At 40.7% G+C, this 19,364-nt stretch overlaps 1 protein-coding gene across 50 annotated transcripts in view; it reads left to right on the top strand.

Annotated features, from left to right (window-relative positions):
• The window catches only part of LOC118378325 (protein unc-13 homolog C-like), a 290,696-nt gene that overhangs the window by 238,313 nt on the left and 33,019 nt on the right, over positions 1 to 19,364 (top strand). The gene's annotated exons all lie outside the window — the stretch shown is intronic.

The following is a 19,364-nucleotide window of genomic DNA, read 5'->3' as shown; positions in this document are numbered from 1 at the left end:
GAAACAATTCAACCTCACTTTACCCCTTAGATAAGAACATTACAACAACGATTTATCTTTCTTAGTCAAATCTATTCATACCTGTAATGTTCAAAGAGGAACCACTGGGAGGAACATGGATAGTTGGATGTAGTTGTAGGCTAATGTTAAGCTGTGGTCATTATCAAATAGACTGCTGCTACACTACGTCCTACTTGAAACCCTATACTACAGAACACTAGTCAGACAGAGACAGAGTGTAACGCTTGTCGTCTGGGGAAGGAGAGGAGGACCAATGTGCAGAGTGGTAAGTGTTCATATTATTTAATGAAATATGCAACACTAGACAAGACAATAAACACGACAAACAAACAGTCCTGAAAGGTGAAACAAAAACACTAAACAGGAAACAACCACCCACAAAACACAATGGAAAACAGGCTACCTAAATATGGTTCTCAATCAGGAACAACGATTGACAGCTGCCTCTGATTGAGAATCATACCAGGCCAAACACAAACTAACATAGACAACCCACCCAACTCACCCTGACCTTACTAAAACAAAAGACAAAACAAAGGAACTAAGGTCAGAACGTGACAGTAAAAGGTGAGGACTCCGGCCGCAAAACCTGAACCTATAGGGGAGGGTCTGGGTGGGTGTCTGTCCGTGGTGGTGGCTCAGGCGCGGGACATGGACCCCACTCTAGCATAGTCTTTCACCGCCTCCTTAACCGCCTCCGTGGCCTCTTAAGAGCAGCGACCCTCGCCACGACCTCGGACTGGGGAACAGAGCCACGGGTCCCGAATGGATGAGAGACTCCGGCAGCTCCGGAGTGAAGGGCGATTCCGGCTTCACCGGCATGACAGGCGGCTCTGGCAGCTCCTGGCTGACTGACGGCTCTGGCAGCTCCTGGCCGACTAACGGCTCTGGCAGCTCCTGGCTGACTGACGGCGCTGGCAGCTCCTGGCTGACTGACAGCTCAGGACAGACTGGCCGCTCTGGAAGCTGAGGACAGACTGGCGGCTCTGGCAGCTCAGGACAGACGGGAGACTCTGCTAGCTCAGGACAGACGGGAGACTCTGCTAGCTCAGGACAGACGGGAGACTCTGCTAGCTCAGGACAGACGGGAGAATCTGGCAGCTCAGGACAGACGGGAGACTCTGGCAGCACTGGGCAGGAGGAAGGCTCTGGCAGCGCTGGACAGGCGTGAGCACCTGTAGGGAGAAGACGGAGAGACAGCCTGGTGCGGGGGGCTGCCACCGGAGGGCTGGTGTGTGGAGGTGGCAACGGATAGACCGGACCATGAAGGCGCACTGGAGCTCTTGGGCACCGAGCCTGCCCAACCTTACCTGGTTGAATGCTCCCCGTAGCCAGGCCAGTGTGGCGGGGTGGAATAGCCCGCACTGGGCTGTGCTGGTGAACCAGGGACACCATGCGTAAGGCTGGTGCCATGTACACTGGCCCGAGGAGACGCACTGGCGCCCAGATGCGCTGAGCCGGCTTCATGGCACCTGGCTCGATGCCCACTCTAGCCCGGCCGGTACAAGGTGCTGCAATGTACAGCACCAGGCTATGCACACGCACCGGGGACACCGTGCGCCTCACGGCATAACACGGTGCCTGCCCGGTCCCTCTCGCTCTCTGGTAAGCACGGGAAATCTTTGGGGCTGCCTCTCGGGCTTCCTTAACAGCCGTGTTCCCTCGAAGCGCTGGCTCCATTACCTGCTGCCTCCGCTCTCCTGGTTGCCTCCACCTGTTCCCATGGGAGGCGATCCCTTCCAGGCAGAGGTTTAAACCTTATTTTACAGAACACTAGTCAGACAGAGACCAGCGGTTTAAACCTTATTTTACAGAACACTAGTCAGACAGAGATCAGCGGTTTAAACCTTATTTTACAGAACACTAGTCAGACAGAGACCAGCGGTTTAAACCTTATTTTACAGAACACTAGTCAGACAGAGACCAGCGGTTTAAACCTTATTTTACAGAACACTAGTCAGACAGAGACCAGCGGTTTAAACCTTATTTTACAGAACACTAGTCAGACAGAGACCAGCGGTTTAAACCTTATTTTACAGAACACTAGTCAGAGACAGAGACCAGAGGTTTAAACCTTATTTTACAGAACACTAGTCAGACAGAGACCAGCGGTTTAAACCTTATTTTACAGAACACTAGTCAGACAGAGACCAGTGGTTTAAACCTTATTTTACAGAACACTAGTCAGACAGAGACCAGCGGTTTAAACCTTATTTTACAGAACACTAGTCAGACAGAGACCAGTGGTTTAAACCTTATTTTACAGAACACTAGTCAGACAGAGACCAGTGGTTTAAACCTTATTTTACAGAACACTAGTCAGTCAGAGACCAGCGGTTTAAACCTTATTTTACAGAACACTAGTCAGACAGAGACCAGCGGTTTAAACCTTATTTTACAGAACACTAGTCAGACAGAGACCAGAGGTTTAAACCTTATTTTACAGAACACTAGTCAGTCAGAGACCAGCGGTTTAAACCTTATTTTACAGAACACTAGTCAGACAGAGACCAGAGGTTTAAACCTTATTTTACAGAACACTAGTCAGTCAGAGACCAGAGGTTTAAACCTTATTTTACAGAACACTAGTCAGACAGAGACCAGAGGTTTAAACCTTATTTTACAGAACACTAGTCAGACAGAGACCAGCGGTTTAAACCTTATTTTACAGAACACTAGTCAGACAGAGACCAGCGGTTTAAACCTTATTTTACAGAACACTAGTCAGTCAGAGACCAGCGGTTTAAACCTTATTTTACAGAACACTAGTCAGACAGAGACCAGCGGTTTAAACCTTATTTTACAGAACACTAGTCAGTCAGAGACCAGCGGTTTATACCTTATTTTACAGAACACTAGTCAGACAGAGACCAGCGGTTTATACCTTATTTTACAGAACACTAGTCAGACAGAGACCAGAAGTTTATACCTTATTTTACAGAACACTAGTCAGACAGAGACCAGCGGTTTAAACCTTATTTTACAGAACACTAGTCAGACAGAGACAGAGAACGGTGGTTTAAACCTTATTTTACAGAACACTAGTCAGTCAGAGACCAGAGGTTTAAACCTTATTTTACAGAACACTAGTCAGACAGAGACCAGCGGTTTAAACCTTATTTTACAGAACACTAGTCAGTCAGAGACCAGAGGTTTAAACCTTATTTTACAGAACACTAGTCAGACAGAGACCGGCGGTTTAAACCTTATTTTACAGAACACTAGTCAGTCAGAGACCAGAGGTTTAAACCTTATTTTACAGAACACTAGTCAGACAGAGACCAGCGGTTTAAACCTTATTTTACAGAACACTAGTCAGACAGAGACAGAGACCAGTGGTTTAAACCTTATTTTACAGAACACTAGTCAGACAGAGACCAGCGGTTTAAACCTTATTTTACAGAACACTAGTCAGTCAGAGACCAGAGGTTTAAACCTTATTTTACAGAACACTAGTCAGTCAGAGACCAGCGGTTTAAACCTTATTTTACAGAACACTAGTCAGTCAGAGAACAGCGGTTTAAACCTTATTTTACAGAACACTAGTCAGACAGAGACCAGAGGTTTATACCTTATTTTACAGAACACTAGTCAGACAGAGACCAGTGGTTTAAACCTTATTTTACAGAACACTAGTCAGACAGAGACCAACGGTTTAAACCTTATTTTACAGAACACTAGTCAGTCAGAGACCAGCGGTTTAAACCTTATTTTACAGAACACTAGTCAGTCAGATACAGAGACCAGCGGTTTGAACCTTATTTTACAGAACACTAGTCAGACAGAGACCAGCGGTTTAAACCTTATTTTACAGAACACTAGTAAGACAGAGACCAGTGGTTTAAACCTTATTTTACAGAACACTAGTCAGACAGAGACCAGCGGTTTAAACCTTATTTTACAGAACACTAGTCAGTCAGAGACCAGAGGTTTAAACCTTATTTTACAGAACACTAGTCAGTCAGAGACCAGAGGTTTAAACCTTATTTTACAGAACACTAGTCAGTCAGAGACCAGCGGTTTAAACCTTATTTTACAGAACACTAGTCAGACAGAGACCAGCGGTTTAAACCTTATTTTACAGAACACTAGTCAGACAGAGACCAGCGGTTTAAACCTTATTTTACAGAACACTAGTCAGACAGAGACCAGAGGTTTAAACCTTATTTTACAGAACACTAGTCAGACAGAGACCAGAGGTTTAAACCTTATTTTACAGAACACTAGTCAGACAGAGACAGAGACCAGCGGTTTAAACCTTATTTTACAGAACACTAGTCAGACAGAGACCAGCGGTTTAAACCTTATTTTACAGAACACTAGTCAGACAGAGACCAGCGGTTTAAACCTTATTTTACAGAACACTAGTCAGACAGAGACCAGAGGTTTAAACCTTATTTTACAGAACACTAGTCAGACAGAGACCAGCGGTTTAAACCTTATTTTACAGAACACTAGTCAGACAGAGACCAGAGGTTTAAACCTTATTTTACAGAACACTAGTCAGACAGAGACCAGCGGTTTAAACCTTATTTTACAGAACACTAGTCAGACAGAGACCAGAGGTTTAAACCTTATTTTACAGAACACTAGTCAGTTTTAAACCTTATTTTACAGAACACTAGTCAGACAGAGACCAGCGGTTTAAACCTTATTTTACAGAACACTAGTCAGTCAGAGACCAGAGGTTTAAACCTTATTTTACAGAACACTAGTCAGTCAGATACAGAGACCAGCGGTTTGAACCTTATTTTACAGAACACTAGTCAGACAGAGACCAGAGGTTTAAACCTTATTTTACAGAACACTAGTCAGACAGAGACCAGAGGTTTAAACCTTATTTTACAGAACACTAGTCAGACAGAGACCAGAGGTTTAAACCTTATTTTACAGAACACTAGTCAGTCAGAGACCAGCGGTTTAAACCTTATTTTACAGAACACTAGTCAGACAGAGACCAGCGGTTTAAACCTTATTTTACAGAACACTAGTCAGACAGAGACCAGTTTAAACCTTATTTTACAGAACACTAGTCAGACAGAGACCAGAGGTTTAAACCTTATTTTACAGAACACTAGTCAGACAGAGACCAGCGGTTTAAACCTTATTTTACAGAACACTAGTCAGACAGAGACCAGCGGTTTAAACCTTATTTTACAGAACACTAGTCAGACAGAGACCAGAGGTTTAAACCTTATTTTACAGAACACTAGTCAGACAGAGACCAGAGGTTTAAACCTTATTTTACAGAACACTAGTCAGACAGAGACAGAGACCAGCGGTTTAAACCTTATTTTACAGAACACTAGTCAGACAGAGACCAGCGGTTTAAACCTTATTTTACAGAACACTAGTCAGACAGAGACCAGCGGTTTAAACCTTATTTTACAGAACACTAGTCAGACAGAGACCAGCGGTTTAAACCTTATTTTACAGAACACTAGTCAGTCAGAGACCAGCGGTTTAAACCTTATTTTACAGAACACTAGTCAGACAGAGACCAGCGGTTTAAACCTTACAGAACACTTAGACAGAGACCAGCGGTTTAAACCTTATTTTACAGAACACTAGTCAGACAGAGACCAGCGGTTTAAACCTTATTTTACAGAACACTAGTCAGTCAGATACAGAGACCAGCGGTTTAAACCTTATTTTACAGAACACTAGTCAGACAGAGACCAGTGGTTTAAACCTTATTTTACAGAACACTAGTCAGACAGAGACCAGAGGTTCAAACCTTATTTTACAGAACACTAGTCAGACAGAGACCAGCGGTTTATACCTTATTTTACAGAACACTAGTCAGACAGAGACCAGAGGTTTAAACCTTATTTTACAGAACACTAGTCAGACAGAGACCAGCGGTTTAAACCTTATTTTACAGAACACTAGTCAGACAGAGACCAGCGGTTTAAACCTTATTTTACAGAACACTAGTCAGACAGAGACCAGTGGTTTAAACCTTATTTTACAGAACACTAGTCAGTTTTAAACCTTATTTTACAGAACACTAGTCAGACAGAGACCAGCGGTTTAAACCTTATTTTACAGAACACTAGTCAGACAGAGACCAGAGGTTTAAACCTTATTTTACAGAACACTAGTCAGACAGAGACCAGCGGTTTAAACCTTATTTTACAGAACACTAGTCAGACAGAGACCAGCGGTTTAAACCTTATTTTACAGAACACTAGTCAGTCAGATACAGAGACCAGCGGTTTAAACCTTATTTTACAGAACACTAGTCAGACAGAGACCAGTGGTTTAAACCTTATTTTACAGAACACTAGTCAGTCAGAGACCAGAGGTTCAAACCTTATTTTACAGAACACTAGTCAGACAGAGACCAGTGGTTTATACCTTATTTTACAGAACACTAGTCAGACAGAGACCAGAGGTTTAAACCTTATTTTACAGAACACTAGTCAGACAGAGACCAGCGGTTTAAACCTTATTTTACAGAACACTAGTCAGACAGAGACCAGAGGTTTAAACCTTATTTTACAGAACACTAGTCAGACAGAGACCAGAGGTTTAAACCTTATTTTACAGAACACTAGTCAGAGACACCAGCGGTTTAAACCTTATTTTACAGAACACTAGTCAGTCAGAGACCAGCGGTTTAAACCTTATTTTACAGAACACTAGTCAGACAGAGACCAGCGGTTTAAACCTTATTTTACAGAACACTAGTCAGACAGAGACCAGCGGTTTAAACCTTATTTTACAGAACACTAGTCAGACAGAGACCAGACGGTTTAAACCTTATTTTACAGAACACTAGTCAGACAGAGACCAGAGGTTTAAACCTTATTTTACAGAACACTAGTCAGACAGAGACCAGCGGTTTAAACCTTATTTTACAGAACACTAGTCAGACAGAGACCAGAGGTTTAAACCTTATTTTACAGAACACTAGTCAGACAGAGACCAGCGGTTTAAACCTTATTTTACAGAACACTAGTCAGACAGAGACCAGAGGTTTAAACCTTATTTTACAGAACACTAGTCAGACAGAGACCAGAGGTTTAAACCTTATTTTACAGAACACTAGTCAGACAGAGACCAGCGGTTTAAACCTTATTTTACAGAACACTAGTCAGACAGAGACCAGCGGTTTAAACCTTATTTTACAGAACACTAGTCAGACAGAGACCAGAGGTTTAAACCTTATTTTACAGAACACTAGTCAGACAGAGACCAGCGGTTTAAACCTTATTTTACAGAACACTAGTCAGACAGAGACCAGAGGTTTAAACCTTATTTTACAGAACACTAGTCAGACAGAGACCAGCGGTTTAAACCTTATTTTACAGAACACTAGTCAGACAGAGACCAGCGGTTTAAACCTTATTTTACAGAACACTAGTCAGACAGAGACCAGCGGTTTAAACCTTATTTTACAGAACACTAGTCAGACAGAGACCAGCGGTTTAAACCTTATTTTACAGAACACTAGTCAGACAGAGACCAGCGGTTTAAACCTTATTTTACAGAACACTAGTCAGACAGAGACCAGCGGTTTAAACCTTATTTTACAGAACACTAGTCAGACAGAGACCAGCGGTTTAAACCTTATTTTACAGAACACTAGTCAGACAGAGACCAGCGGTTTAAACCTTATTTTACAGAACACTAGTCAGACAGAGACCAGCGGTTTAAACCTTATTTTACAGAACACTAGTCAGACAGAGACCAGAGGTTTAAACCTTATTTTACAGAACACTAGTCAGACAGAGACCAGCGGTTTAAACCTTATTTTACAGAACACTAGTCAGACAGAGACCAGCGGTTTAAACCTTATTTTACAGAACACTAGTCAGACAGAGACAGAGACCAGCGGTTTAAACCTTATTTTACAGAACACTAGTCAGACAGAGACCAGCGGTTTAAACCTTATTTTACAGAACACTAGTCAGACAGAGACCAGCGGTTTAAACCTTATTTTACAGAACACTAGTCAGACAGAGACCAGTGGTTTAAACCTTATTTTACAGAACACTAGTCAGACAGAGACAGAGACCAGCGGTTTAAACCTTATTTTACAGAACACTAGTCAGACAGAGACCAGCGGTTTAAACCTTATTTTACAGAACACTAGTCAGTTTTAAACCTTATTTTACAGAACACTAGTCAGACAGAGACCAGCGGTTTAAACCTTATTTTACAGAACACTAGTCAGAGACGAGACCAGCGGTTTAAACCTTATTTTACAGAACACTAGTCAGACAGAGACCAGCGGTTTAAACCTTATTTTACAGAACACTAGTCAGACAGAGACCAGAGAACACTAGTCAGACAGAGACCAGTTTAAACCTTATTTTACAGAACACTAGTCAGACAGAGACCAGCGGTTTAAACCTTATTTTACAGAACACTAGTCAGACAGAGACCAGCGGTTTAAACCTTATTTTACAGAACACTAGTCAGACAGAGACCAGCGGTTTAAACCTTATTTTACAGAACACTAGTCAGACAGAGACCAGAGGTTTAAACCTTATTTTACAGAACACTAGAAACCTTATTTTACAGAACACTAGTCAGACAGAGACCAGCGGTTTAAACCTTATTTTACAGAACACTAGTCAGACAGAGACCAGCGGTTTAAACCTTATTTTACAGAACACTAGTCAGACAGAGACCAGAGGTTTAAACCTTATTTTACAGAACACTAGTCAGACAGAGACCAGCGGTTTAAACCTTATTTTACAGAACACTAGTCAGACAGAGACCAGCGGTTTAAACCTTATTTTACAGAACACTAGTCAGACAGAGACCAGTTTTAAACCTTATTTTACAGAACACTAGTCAGACAGAGAGACCAGCGGTTTAAACCTTATTTTACAGAACACTAGTCAGACAGAGACCAGAGGTTTAAACCTTATTTTACAGAACACTAGTCAGACAGAGACCAGCGGTTTAAACCTTATTTTACAGAACACTAGTCAGACAGAGACCAGCGGTTTAAACCTTATTTTACAGAACACTAGTCAGACAGAGACCAGCGGTTTAAACCTTATTTTACAGAACACTAGTCAGACAGAGACCAGCGGTTTAAACCTTATTTTACAGAACACTAGTCAGACAGAGACCAGCGGTTTAAACCTTATTTTACAGAACACTAGTCAGACAGAGACCAGCGGTTTAAACCTTATTTTACAGAACACTAGTCAGACAGAGACCAGAAACCTTATTTTACAGAACACTAGTCAGACAGAGACAGAGACCAGCGGTTTAAACCTTATTTTACAGAACACTAGTCAGACAGAGACCAGCGGTTTAAACCTTATTTTACAGAACACTAGTCAGACAGAGACCAGACCAGGTTTAAACCTTATTTTACAGAACACTAGTCAGACAGAGACCAGCGGTTTAAACCTTATTTTACAGAACACTAGTCAGACAGAGACCAGCGGTTTAAACCTTATTTTACAGAACACTAGTCAGACAGAGACCAGTGGTTTAAACCTTATTTTACAGAACACTAGTCAGACAGAGACAGAGACCAGCGGTTTAAACCTTATTTTACAGAACACTAGTCAGACAGAGACCAGCGGTTTAAACCTTATTTTACAGAACACTAGTCAGACAGAGACCAGCGGTTTAAACCTTATTTTACAGAACACTAGTCAGACAGAGACCAGCGGTTTAAACCTTATTTTACAGAACACTAGTCAGACAGAGACCAGAGGTTTATACCTTATTTTACAGAACACTAGTCAGATAGAGACCAGAGGTTTAAACCTTATTTTACAGAACACTAGTCAGACAGAGACCAGAGACAGAGACCAGAGGTTTAAACCTTATTTTACAGAACACTAGTCAGACAGAGACCAGCGGTTTAAACCTTTTTTACAGAACACTAGTCAGACAGAGACCAGAGGTTTAAACCTTATTTTACAGAACACTAGTCAGACAGAGACCAGCGGTTTAAACCTTATTTTACAGAACACTAGTCAGACAGAGACCAGCGGTTTAAACCTTATTTTACAGAACACTAGTCAGACAGAGACCCAGTGGTTTAAACCTTATTTTACAGAACACTAGTCAGACAGAGACCAGCGGTTTAAACCTTATTTTACAGAACACTAGTCAGACAGAGACCAGAGGTTTAAACCTTATTTTACAGAACACTAGTCAGACAGAGACCAGCGGTTTAAACCTTATTTTACAGAACACTAGTCAGACAGAGACCAGCGGTTTAAACCTTATTTTACAGAACACTAGTCAGACAGAGACCAGAGGTTTAAACCTTATTTTACAGAACACTAGTCAGACAGAGACCAGAGGTTTAAACCTTATTTTACAGAACACTAGTCAGACAGAGACCAGCGGTTTAAACCTTATTTTACAGAACACTTTAAACCTTATTTTACAGAACACTAGTCAGACAGAGACCAGCGGTTTAAACCTTATTTTACAGAACACTAGTCAGACAGAGACCAGCGGTTTAAACCTTATTTTACAGAACACTAGTCAGACAGAGACCAGGGTTTAAACCTTATTTTACAGAACACTAGTCAGACAGAGACCAGCGGTTTAAACCTTATTTTACAGAACACTAGTCAGACAGAGACCAGAGGTTTAAACCTTATTTTACAGAACACTAGTCAGACAGAGACCAGAGGTTTAAACCTTATTTTACAGAACACTAGTCAGACAGAGACCAGAAACCTTATTTTACAGAACACTAGTCAGACAGAGACCAGCGGTTTAAACCTTATTTTACAGAACACTAGTCAGACAGAGACACTAGTCAGACCCAGCGGTTTAAACCTTATTTTACAGAACACTAGTCAGACAGAGACAGAGACAGAGGTTTAAACCTTATTTTACAGAACACTAGTCAGACAGAGACCAGCGGTTTAAACCTTATTTTACAGAACACTAGTCAGACAGAGACCAGCGGTTTAAACCTTATTTTACAGAACACTAGTCAGACAGAGACCAGCGGTTTAAACCTTATTTTACAGAACACTAGTCAGACAGAGACCAGCGGTTTAAACCTTATTTTACAGAACACTAGTCAGACAGAGACCAGAGGTTTAAACCTTATTTTACAGAACACTAGTCAGACAGAGACCAGCGGTTTAAACCTTATTTTACAGAACACTAGTCAGACAGAGACCAGCGGTTTAAACCTTATTTTACAGAACACTAGTCAGACAGAGACCAGAGGTTTAAACCTTATTTTACAGAACACTAGTCAGACAGAGACCAGAGGTTTAAACCTTATTTTACAGAATACTAGTCAGACAGAGACCAACGGTTTAAACCTTATTTTACAGAACACTAGTCAGACAGAGACCAGTGGTTTAAACCTTATTTTACAGAACACTAGTCAGTCAGAGACAGAGACCAGCGGTTTAAACCTTATTTTACAGAACACTAGTCAGACAGAGACCAGAGGTTTAAACCTTATTTTACAGAACACTAGTCAGACAGAGACCAGCGGTTTAAACCTTATTTTACAGAACACTAGTCAGACAGAGACCAGCGGTTTAAACCTTATTTTACAGAACACTAGTCAGACAGAGACCAGCGGTTTAAACCTTATTTTACAGAACACTAGTCAGACAGAGACCAGCGGTTTAAACCTTATTTTACAGAACACACAGACAGTCAGAACAGTCAGACAGAGACCAGCGGTTTAAACCTTATTTTACAGAACACTAGTCAGACAGAGACCAGCGGTTTAAACCTTATTTTACAGAACACTAGTCAGTCAGAGACCAGAGGTTTAAACCTTATTTTACAGAACACTAGTCAGGTTTAAACCTTATTTTACAGAACACTAGTCAGTCAGATTCAGAGACCAGCGGTTTAAACCTTATTTTACAGAACACTAGTCAGACAGAGACCAGCGGTTTAAACCTTATTTTACAGAACACTAGTCAGACAGAGACCAGCGGTTTAAACCTTATTTTACAGAACACTAGTCAGACAGAGACCAGACCAGGGTTTAAACCTTATTTTACAGAACACTAGTCAGACAGAACACTAGTCAGACAGAGACCAGAGGTTTAAACCTTATTTTACAGAACACTAGTCAGACAGAGACCAGAGGTTTAAACCTTATTTTACAGAACACTAGTCAGACAGAGACCAGCGGTTTAAACCTTATTTTACAGAACACTAGTCAGACAGAGAGACCAGCGGTTTAAACCTTATTTTACAGAACACTAGTCAGACAGAGACCAGAGGTTTAAACCTTATTTTACAGAACACTAGTCAGACAGAGACCAGCGGTTTAAACCTTATTTTACAGAACACTAGTCAGACAGAGACCAGAGGTTTAAACCTTATTTTACAGAACACTAGTCAGTTTAAACCTTATTTTACAGAACACTAGTCAGACAGAGACCAGCGGTTTAAACCTTATTTTACAGAACACTAGTCAGACAGAGACCAGAGGTTTAAACCTTATTTTACAGAACACTAGTCAGACAGAGACCAGAGGTTTAAACCTTATTTTACAGAACACTAGTCAGACAGAGACCAGAGGTTTAAACCTTATTTTACAGAACACTAGTCAGACAGAGACCAGCGGTTTAAACCTTATTTTACAGAACACTAGTCAGACAGAGACCAGAAACCTTATTTTACAGAACACTAGTCAGACAGAGACCAGCGGTTTAAACCTTATTTTACAGAACACTAGTCAGACAGAGACCAGCGGTTTAAACCTTATTTTACAGAACACTAGTCAGACAGAGACCAGCGGTTTAAACCTTATTTTACAGAACACTAGTCAGACAGAGACCAGCGGTTTAAACCTTATTTTACAGAACACTAGTCAGACAGAGACCAGCGGTTTAAACCTTATTTTACAGAACACTAGTCAGACAGAGACCAGAGGTTTAAACCTTATTTTACAGAACACTAGTCAGACAGAGACCAGCGGTTTAAACCTTATTTTACAGAACACTAGTCAGACAGAGACCAGCGGTTTAAACCTTATTTTACAGAGACTAGTCAGACAGAACACTAGTTTAAACTTATTTTACAGAACACTAGTCAGACAGAGACCAGAGGTTTAAACCTTATTTTACAGAACACTAGTCAGACAGAGACCAGCGGTTTAAACCTTATTTTACAGAACACTAGTCAGAGATTCAGAGACCAGCGGTTTAAACCTTATTTTACAGAACACTAGTCAGACAGAGACCAGAGGTTTAAACCTTATTTTACAGAACACTAGTCAGACAGAGACCAGCGGTTTAAACCTTATTTTACAGAACACTAGTCAGACAGAGACCAGCGGTTTAAACCTTATTTTACAGAACACTAGTCAGACAGTTTAAACCTTATTTTACAGAACACTAGTCAGACAGAGACCAGAGGTTTATACCTTATTTTACAGAACACTAGTCAGACAGAGACCAGCGGTTTATACCTTATTTTACAGAACACTAGTCAGACAGAGACAGAGACCAGCGGTTTAAACCTTATTTTACAGAACACTAGTCAGACAGAGACAGAGACCAGAGGTTTAAACCTTATTTTACAGAACACTAGTCAGACAGAGACCAGCGGTTTATACCTTATTTTACAGAACACTAGTCAGACAGAGACCGAGACCAGCGGTTTAAACCTTATTTTACAGAACACTAGTCAGACAGAGACCAGAGGTTTAAACCTTATTTTACAGAACACTAGTCAGACAGAGACCAGCGGTTTAAACCTTATTTTACAGAACACTAGTCAGACAGAGACCAGCGGTTTAAACCTTATTTTACAGAACACTAGTCAGACAGAGACCAGCGGTTTAAACCTTATTTTACAGAACACTAGTCAGACAGAGACCAGCGGTTTAAACCTTATTTTACAGAACACTAGTCAGACAGAGACCAGCGGTTTAAACCTTATTTTACAGAACACTAGTCAGACAGAGAAACCTTATTTTACAGAACACTAGTCAGACAGAGACCAGCGGTTTATACCTTATTTTACAGAACACTAGTCAGACAGAGACCAGCAAACCTTATTTTACAGAACACTAGTCAGACAGCGGTTTAAACCTTATTTTACAGAACACTAGTCAGACAGAGACCAGCGGTTTAAACCTTATTTTACAGAACACTAGTCAGACAGAGACCAGCGGTTTAAACCTTATTTTACAGAACACTAGTCAGACAGAGAGACCAGGGGTTTAAACCTTATTTTACAGAACACTAGTCAGACAGAGACCAGCGGTTTAAACCTTATTTTACAGAACACTAGTCAGACAGAGACCAGCGGTTTAAACCTTATTTTACAGAGCACTAGTCAGTCAGATTCAGAGACCAGCGGTTTAAACCTTATTTTACAGAACACTAGTCAGACAGAGACCAGAGGTTTAAACCTTATTTTACAGAACACTAGTCAGACAGAGACCAGCGGTTTAAACCTTATTTTACAGAACACTAGTCAGACAGAGACCAGAGGTTTAAACCTTATTTTACAGAACACTAGTCAGACAGAGACCAGAGGTTTAAACCTTATTTTACAGAACACTAGTCAGACAGAGACCAGAGGTTTAAACCTTATTTTACAGAACACTAGTCAGACAGAGACCAGAGGTTTAAACCTTATTTTACAGAACACTAGTCAGACAGAGACCAGCGGTTTAAACCTTATTTTACAGAACACTAGTCAGACAGAGACCAGAGGTTTAAACCTTATTTTACAGAACACTAGTCAGACAGAGACCAGCGGTTTAAACCTTATTTTACAGAACACTAGTCAGACAGAGACCAGAGGTTTAAACCTTATTTTACAGAACACTAGTCAGACAGAGACCAGAGGTTTAAACCTTATTTTACAGAACACTAGTCAGACAGAGACCAGTGGTTTAAACCTTATTTTACAGAACACTAGTCAGACAGAGACCAGAGGTTTAAACCTTATTTTACAGAACACTAGTCAGACAGAGACCAGAGGTTTAAACCTTATTTTACAGAACACTAGTCAGACAGAGACCAGAGGTTTAAACCTTATTTTACAGAACACTAGTCAGACAGAGACCAGCGGTTTATACCTTATTTTACAGAACACTAGTCAGACAGAGACAGAGACCAGCGGTTTAAACCTTATTTTACAGAACACTAGTCAGACAGAGACCAGCGGTTTAAACCTTATTTTACAGAACACTAGTCAGACAGAGACCAGCGGTTTAAACCTTATTTTACAGAACACTAGTCAGACAGAGACCAGCGGTTTAAACCTTATTTTACAGAACACTAGTCAGACAGAGACCAGCGGTTTAAACCTTATTTTACAGAACACTAGTCAGACAGAGACCAGAGGTTTAAACCTTATTTTACAGAACACTAGTCAGACAGAGACCAGCGGTTTAAACCTTATTTTACAGAACACTAGTCAGACAGAGACAGAGACCAGTTTAAACCTTATTTTACAGAACACTAGTCAGACAGAGACCAGACCAGGTTTAAACCTTATTTTACAGAACACTAGTCAGACAGAGACCAGCGGTTTAAACCTTATTTTACAGAACACTAGTCAGACAGAGACCAGACCAGCGGTTTAAACCTTATTTTACAGAACACTAGTCAGACAGAGACCAGCGGTTTAAACCTTATTTTACAGAACACTAGTCAGACAGAGACCAGCGGTTTAAACCTTATTTTACAGAACACTAGTCAGACAGAGACCAGCGGTTTAAACCTTATTTTACAGAACACTAGTCAGACAGAGACCAGAGGTTTAAACCTTATTTTACAGAACACTAGTCAGACAGAGACCAGCGGTTTAAACCTTATTTTACAGAACACTAGTCAGACAGAGACCAGCGGTTTAAACCTTATTTTACAGAACACTAGTCAGTTTTAAACCTTATTTTACAGAACACTAGTCAGACAGAGACCAGCGGTTTAAACCTTATTTTACAGAACACTAGTCAGACAGAGACCAGAGGTTTAAACCTTATTTTACAGAACACTAGTCAGACAGAGACCAGCGGTTTAAACCTTATTTTACAGAACACTAGTCAGACAGAGACCAGCGGTTTAAACCTTATTTTACAGAACACTAGTCAGAGAGACAGAGACCAGCGGTTTAAACCTTATTTTACAGAACACTAGTCAGACAGAGACCAGAGGTTTAAACCTTATTTTACAGAACACTAGTCAGACAGAGACCAGCGGTTTAAACCTTATTTTACAGAACACTAGTCAGACAGAGACCAGCGGTTTAAACCTTATTTTACAGAACACTAGTCAGACAGAGACCAGCGGTTTAAACCTTATTTTACAGAACACTAGTCAGACAGAGACCAGCGGTTTAAACCTTATTTTACAGAACACTAGTCAGACAGAGACCAGCGGTTTAAACCTTATTTTACAGAACACTAGTCAGACAGAGACCAGAGGTTTAAACCTTATTTTACAGAACACTAGTCAGAGAGACCAGCGGTTTAAACCTTATTTTACAGAACACTAGTCAGACAGAGACCAGCGGTTTAAACCTTATTTTACAGAACACTAGTCAGACAGAGAGACCAGCGGTTTAAACCTTATTTTACAGAACACTAGTCAGACAGAGACCAGCGGTTTAAACCTTATTTTACAGAACACTAGTCAGACAGAGACCAGACTAGTCAGACAGAGGTTTAAACCTTATTTTACAGAACACTAGTCAGACAGAGACCAGCGGTTTAAACCTTATTTTACAGAACACTAGTCAGACAGAGACCAGCGGTTTAAACCTTATTTTACAGAACACTAGTCAGACAGAGACCAGCGGTTTAAACCTTATTTTACAGAACACTAGTCAGACAGAGACCAGACCAGGTTTAAACCTTATTTTACAGAACACTAGTCAGACAGAGACCAGCGGTTTAAACCTTATTTTACAGAACACTAGTCAGACAGAGACCAGCGGTTTAAACCTTATTTTACAGAACACTAGTCAGACAGAGACAGAGACCAGGTTTAAACCTTATTTTACAGAACACTAGTCAGACAGAGACCAGAGGTTTAAACCTTATTTTACAGAACACTAGTCAGACAGAGACCAGCGGTTTAAACCTTATTTTACAGAACACTAGTCAGACAGAGACCAGAGACCAGTTTAAACCTTATTTTACAGAACACTAGTCAGACAGAGACCAGCGGTTTAAACCTTATTTTACAGAACACTAGTCAGACAGAGACAGAGACAGAGGTTTAAACCTTATTTTACAGAACACTAGTCAGACAGAGACCAGCGGTTTAAACCTTATTTTACAGAACACTAGTCAGACAGAGACCAGCGGTTTAAACCTTATTTTACAGAACACTAGTCAGACAGAGACCAGAGGTTTAAACCTTATTTTACAGAACACTAGTCAGACAGAGACCAGCGGTTTAAACCTTATTTTACAGAACACTAGTCAGACAGAGACCAGACCAGTTTAAACCTTATTTTACAGAACACTAGTCAGACAGAGACCAGCGGTTTAAACCTTATTTTACAGAACACTAGTCAGACAGAGACCAGCGGTTTAAACCTTATTTTACAGAACACTAGTCAGACAGAGACCAGAGGTTTAAACCTTATTTTACAGAACACTAGTCAGACAGAGACCAGAGGTTTAAACCTTATTTTACAGAACACTAGTCAGACAGAGACCAGCGGTTTAAACCTTATTTTACAGAACACTTTAAACCTTATTTTACAGAACACTAGTCAGACAGATACAGAGACCAGCGGTTTAAACCTTATTTTACAGAACACTAGTCAGACAGAGACCAGCGGTTTAAACCTTATTTTACAGAACACTAGTCAGACAGAGACCAGAGGTTTAAACCTTATTTTACAGAACACTAGTCAGACAGAGACCAGCGGTTTAAACCTTATTTTACAGAACACTAGTCAGACAGAGACCAGCGGTTTAAACCTTATTTTACAGAACACTAGTCAGACAGAGACCAGAGGTTTAAACCTTATTTTACAGAACACTAGTCAGACAGAGACCAGCGGTTTAAACCTTATTTTACAGAACACTAGTCAGACAGAGACCAGAGGTTTAAACCTTATTTTACAGAACACTAGTCAGACAGAGACCAGCGGTTTAAACCTTATTTTACAGAACACTAGTCAGACAGAGACCAGCGGTTTAAACCTTATTTTACAGAACACTAGTCAGACAGAGACCAGCGGTTTAAACCTTATTTTACAGAACACTAGTCAGACAGAGACAGAGACCAGCGGTTTAAACCTTATTTTACAGAACACTAGTCAGACAGAGACCAGAGGTTTAAACCTTATTTTACAGAACACTAGTCAGACAGAGACCAGCGGTTTAAACCTTATTTTACAGAACACTAGTCAGACAGAGACCAGCGGTTTAAACCTTATTTTACAGAACACTAGTCAGACAGAGACCAGAGGTTTAAACCTTATTTTACAGAACACTAGTCAGACAGAGACCAGCGGTTTAAACCTTATTTTACAGAACACTAGTCAGACAGAGACCAGCGGTTTAAACCTTATTTTACAGAACACTAGTCAGACAGAGACCAGCGGTTTAAACCTTATTTTACAGAACACTAGTCAGACAGAGACCAGCGGTTTAAACCTTATTTTACAGAACACTAGTCAGACAGAGACCAGAGGTTTAAACAGACAGAGACCAGAGGTTTAAACCTTATTTTACAGAACACTAGTCAGACAGAGACCAGCGGTTTAAACCTTATTTTACAGAACACTAGTCAGACAGAGACCAGCGGTTTAAACCTTATTTTACAGAACACTAGTCAGACAGAGAGAGACCAGCGGTTTAAAAACCTTATTTTACAGAACACTAGTCAGACAGAGACCAGAGGTTTAAACCTTATTTTACAGAACACTAGTCAGACAGAGACCAGAGGTTTAAACCTTATTTTACAGAACACTAGTCAGACAGAGACCAGCGGTTTAAACCTTATTTTACAGAACACTAGTCAGACAGAGACCAGCGGTTTAAACCTTATTTTACAGAACACTAGTCAGACAGAGACCAGCGGTTTAAACCTTATTTTACAGAACACTAGTCAGACAGAGACCAGCGGTTTAAACCTTATTTTACAGAACACTAGTCAGACAGAGACCAGCGGTTTAAACCTTATTTTACAGAACACTAGTCAGACAGAGACCAGCGGTTTAAACCTTATTTTACAGAACACTAGTCAGACAGAGACCAGCGGTTTAAACCTTATTTTACAGAACACTAGTCAGACAGAGACCAGACCAGGTTTAAACCTTATTTTACAGAACACTAGTCAGACAGAGACCAGCGGTTTAAACCTTATTTTACAGAACACTAGTCAGACAGAGACCAGCGGTTTAAACCTTATTTTACAGAACACTTAGACAGAGACCAG

This window comes from Oncorhynchus keta, unplaced genomic scaffold (assembly GCF_023373465.1).
Source record: "Oncorhynchus keta strain PuntledgeMale-10-30-2019 unplaced genomic scaffold, Oket_V2 Un_scaffold_5444_pilon_pilon, whole genome shotgun sequence".
NCBI lineage: Eukaryota > Metazoa > Chordata > Actinopteri > Salmoniformes > Salmonidae > Oncorhynchus > Oncorhynchus keta.
The sequence above is the reverse complement of the archived record's forward strand: the minus strand, read 5'-3'. Positions and strand labels throughout refer to the sequence as shown.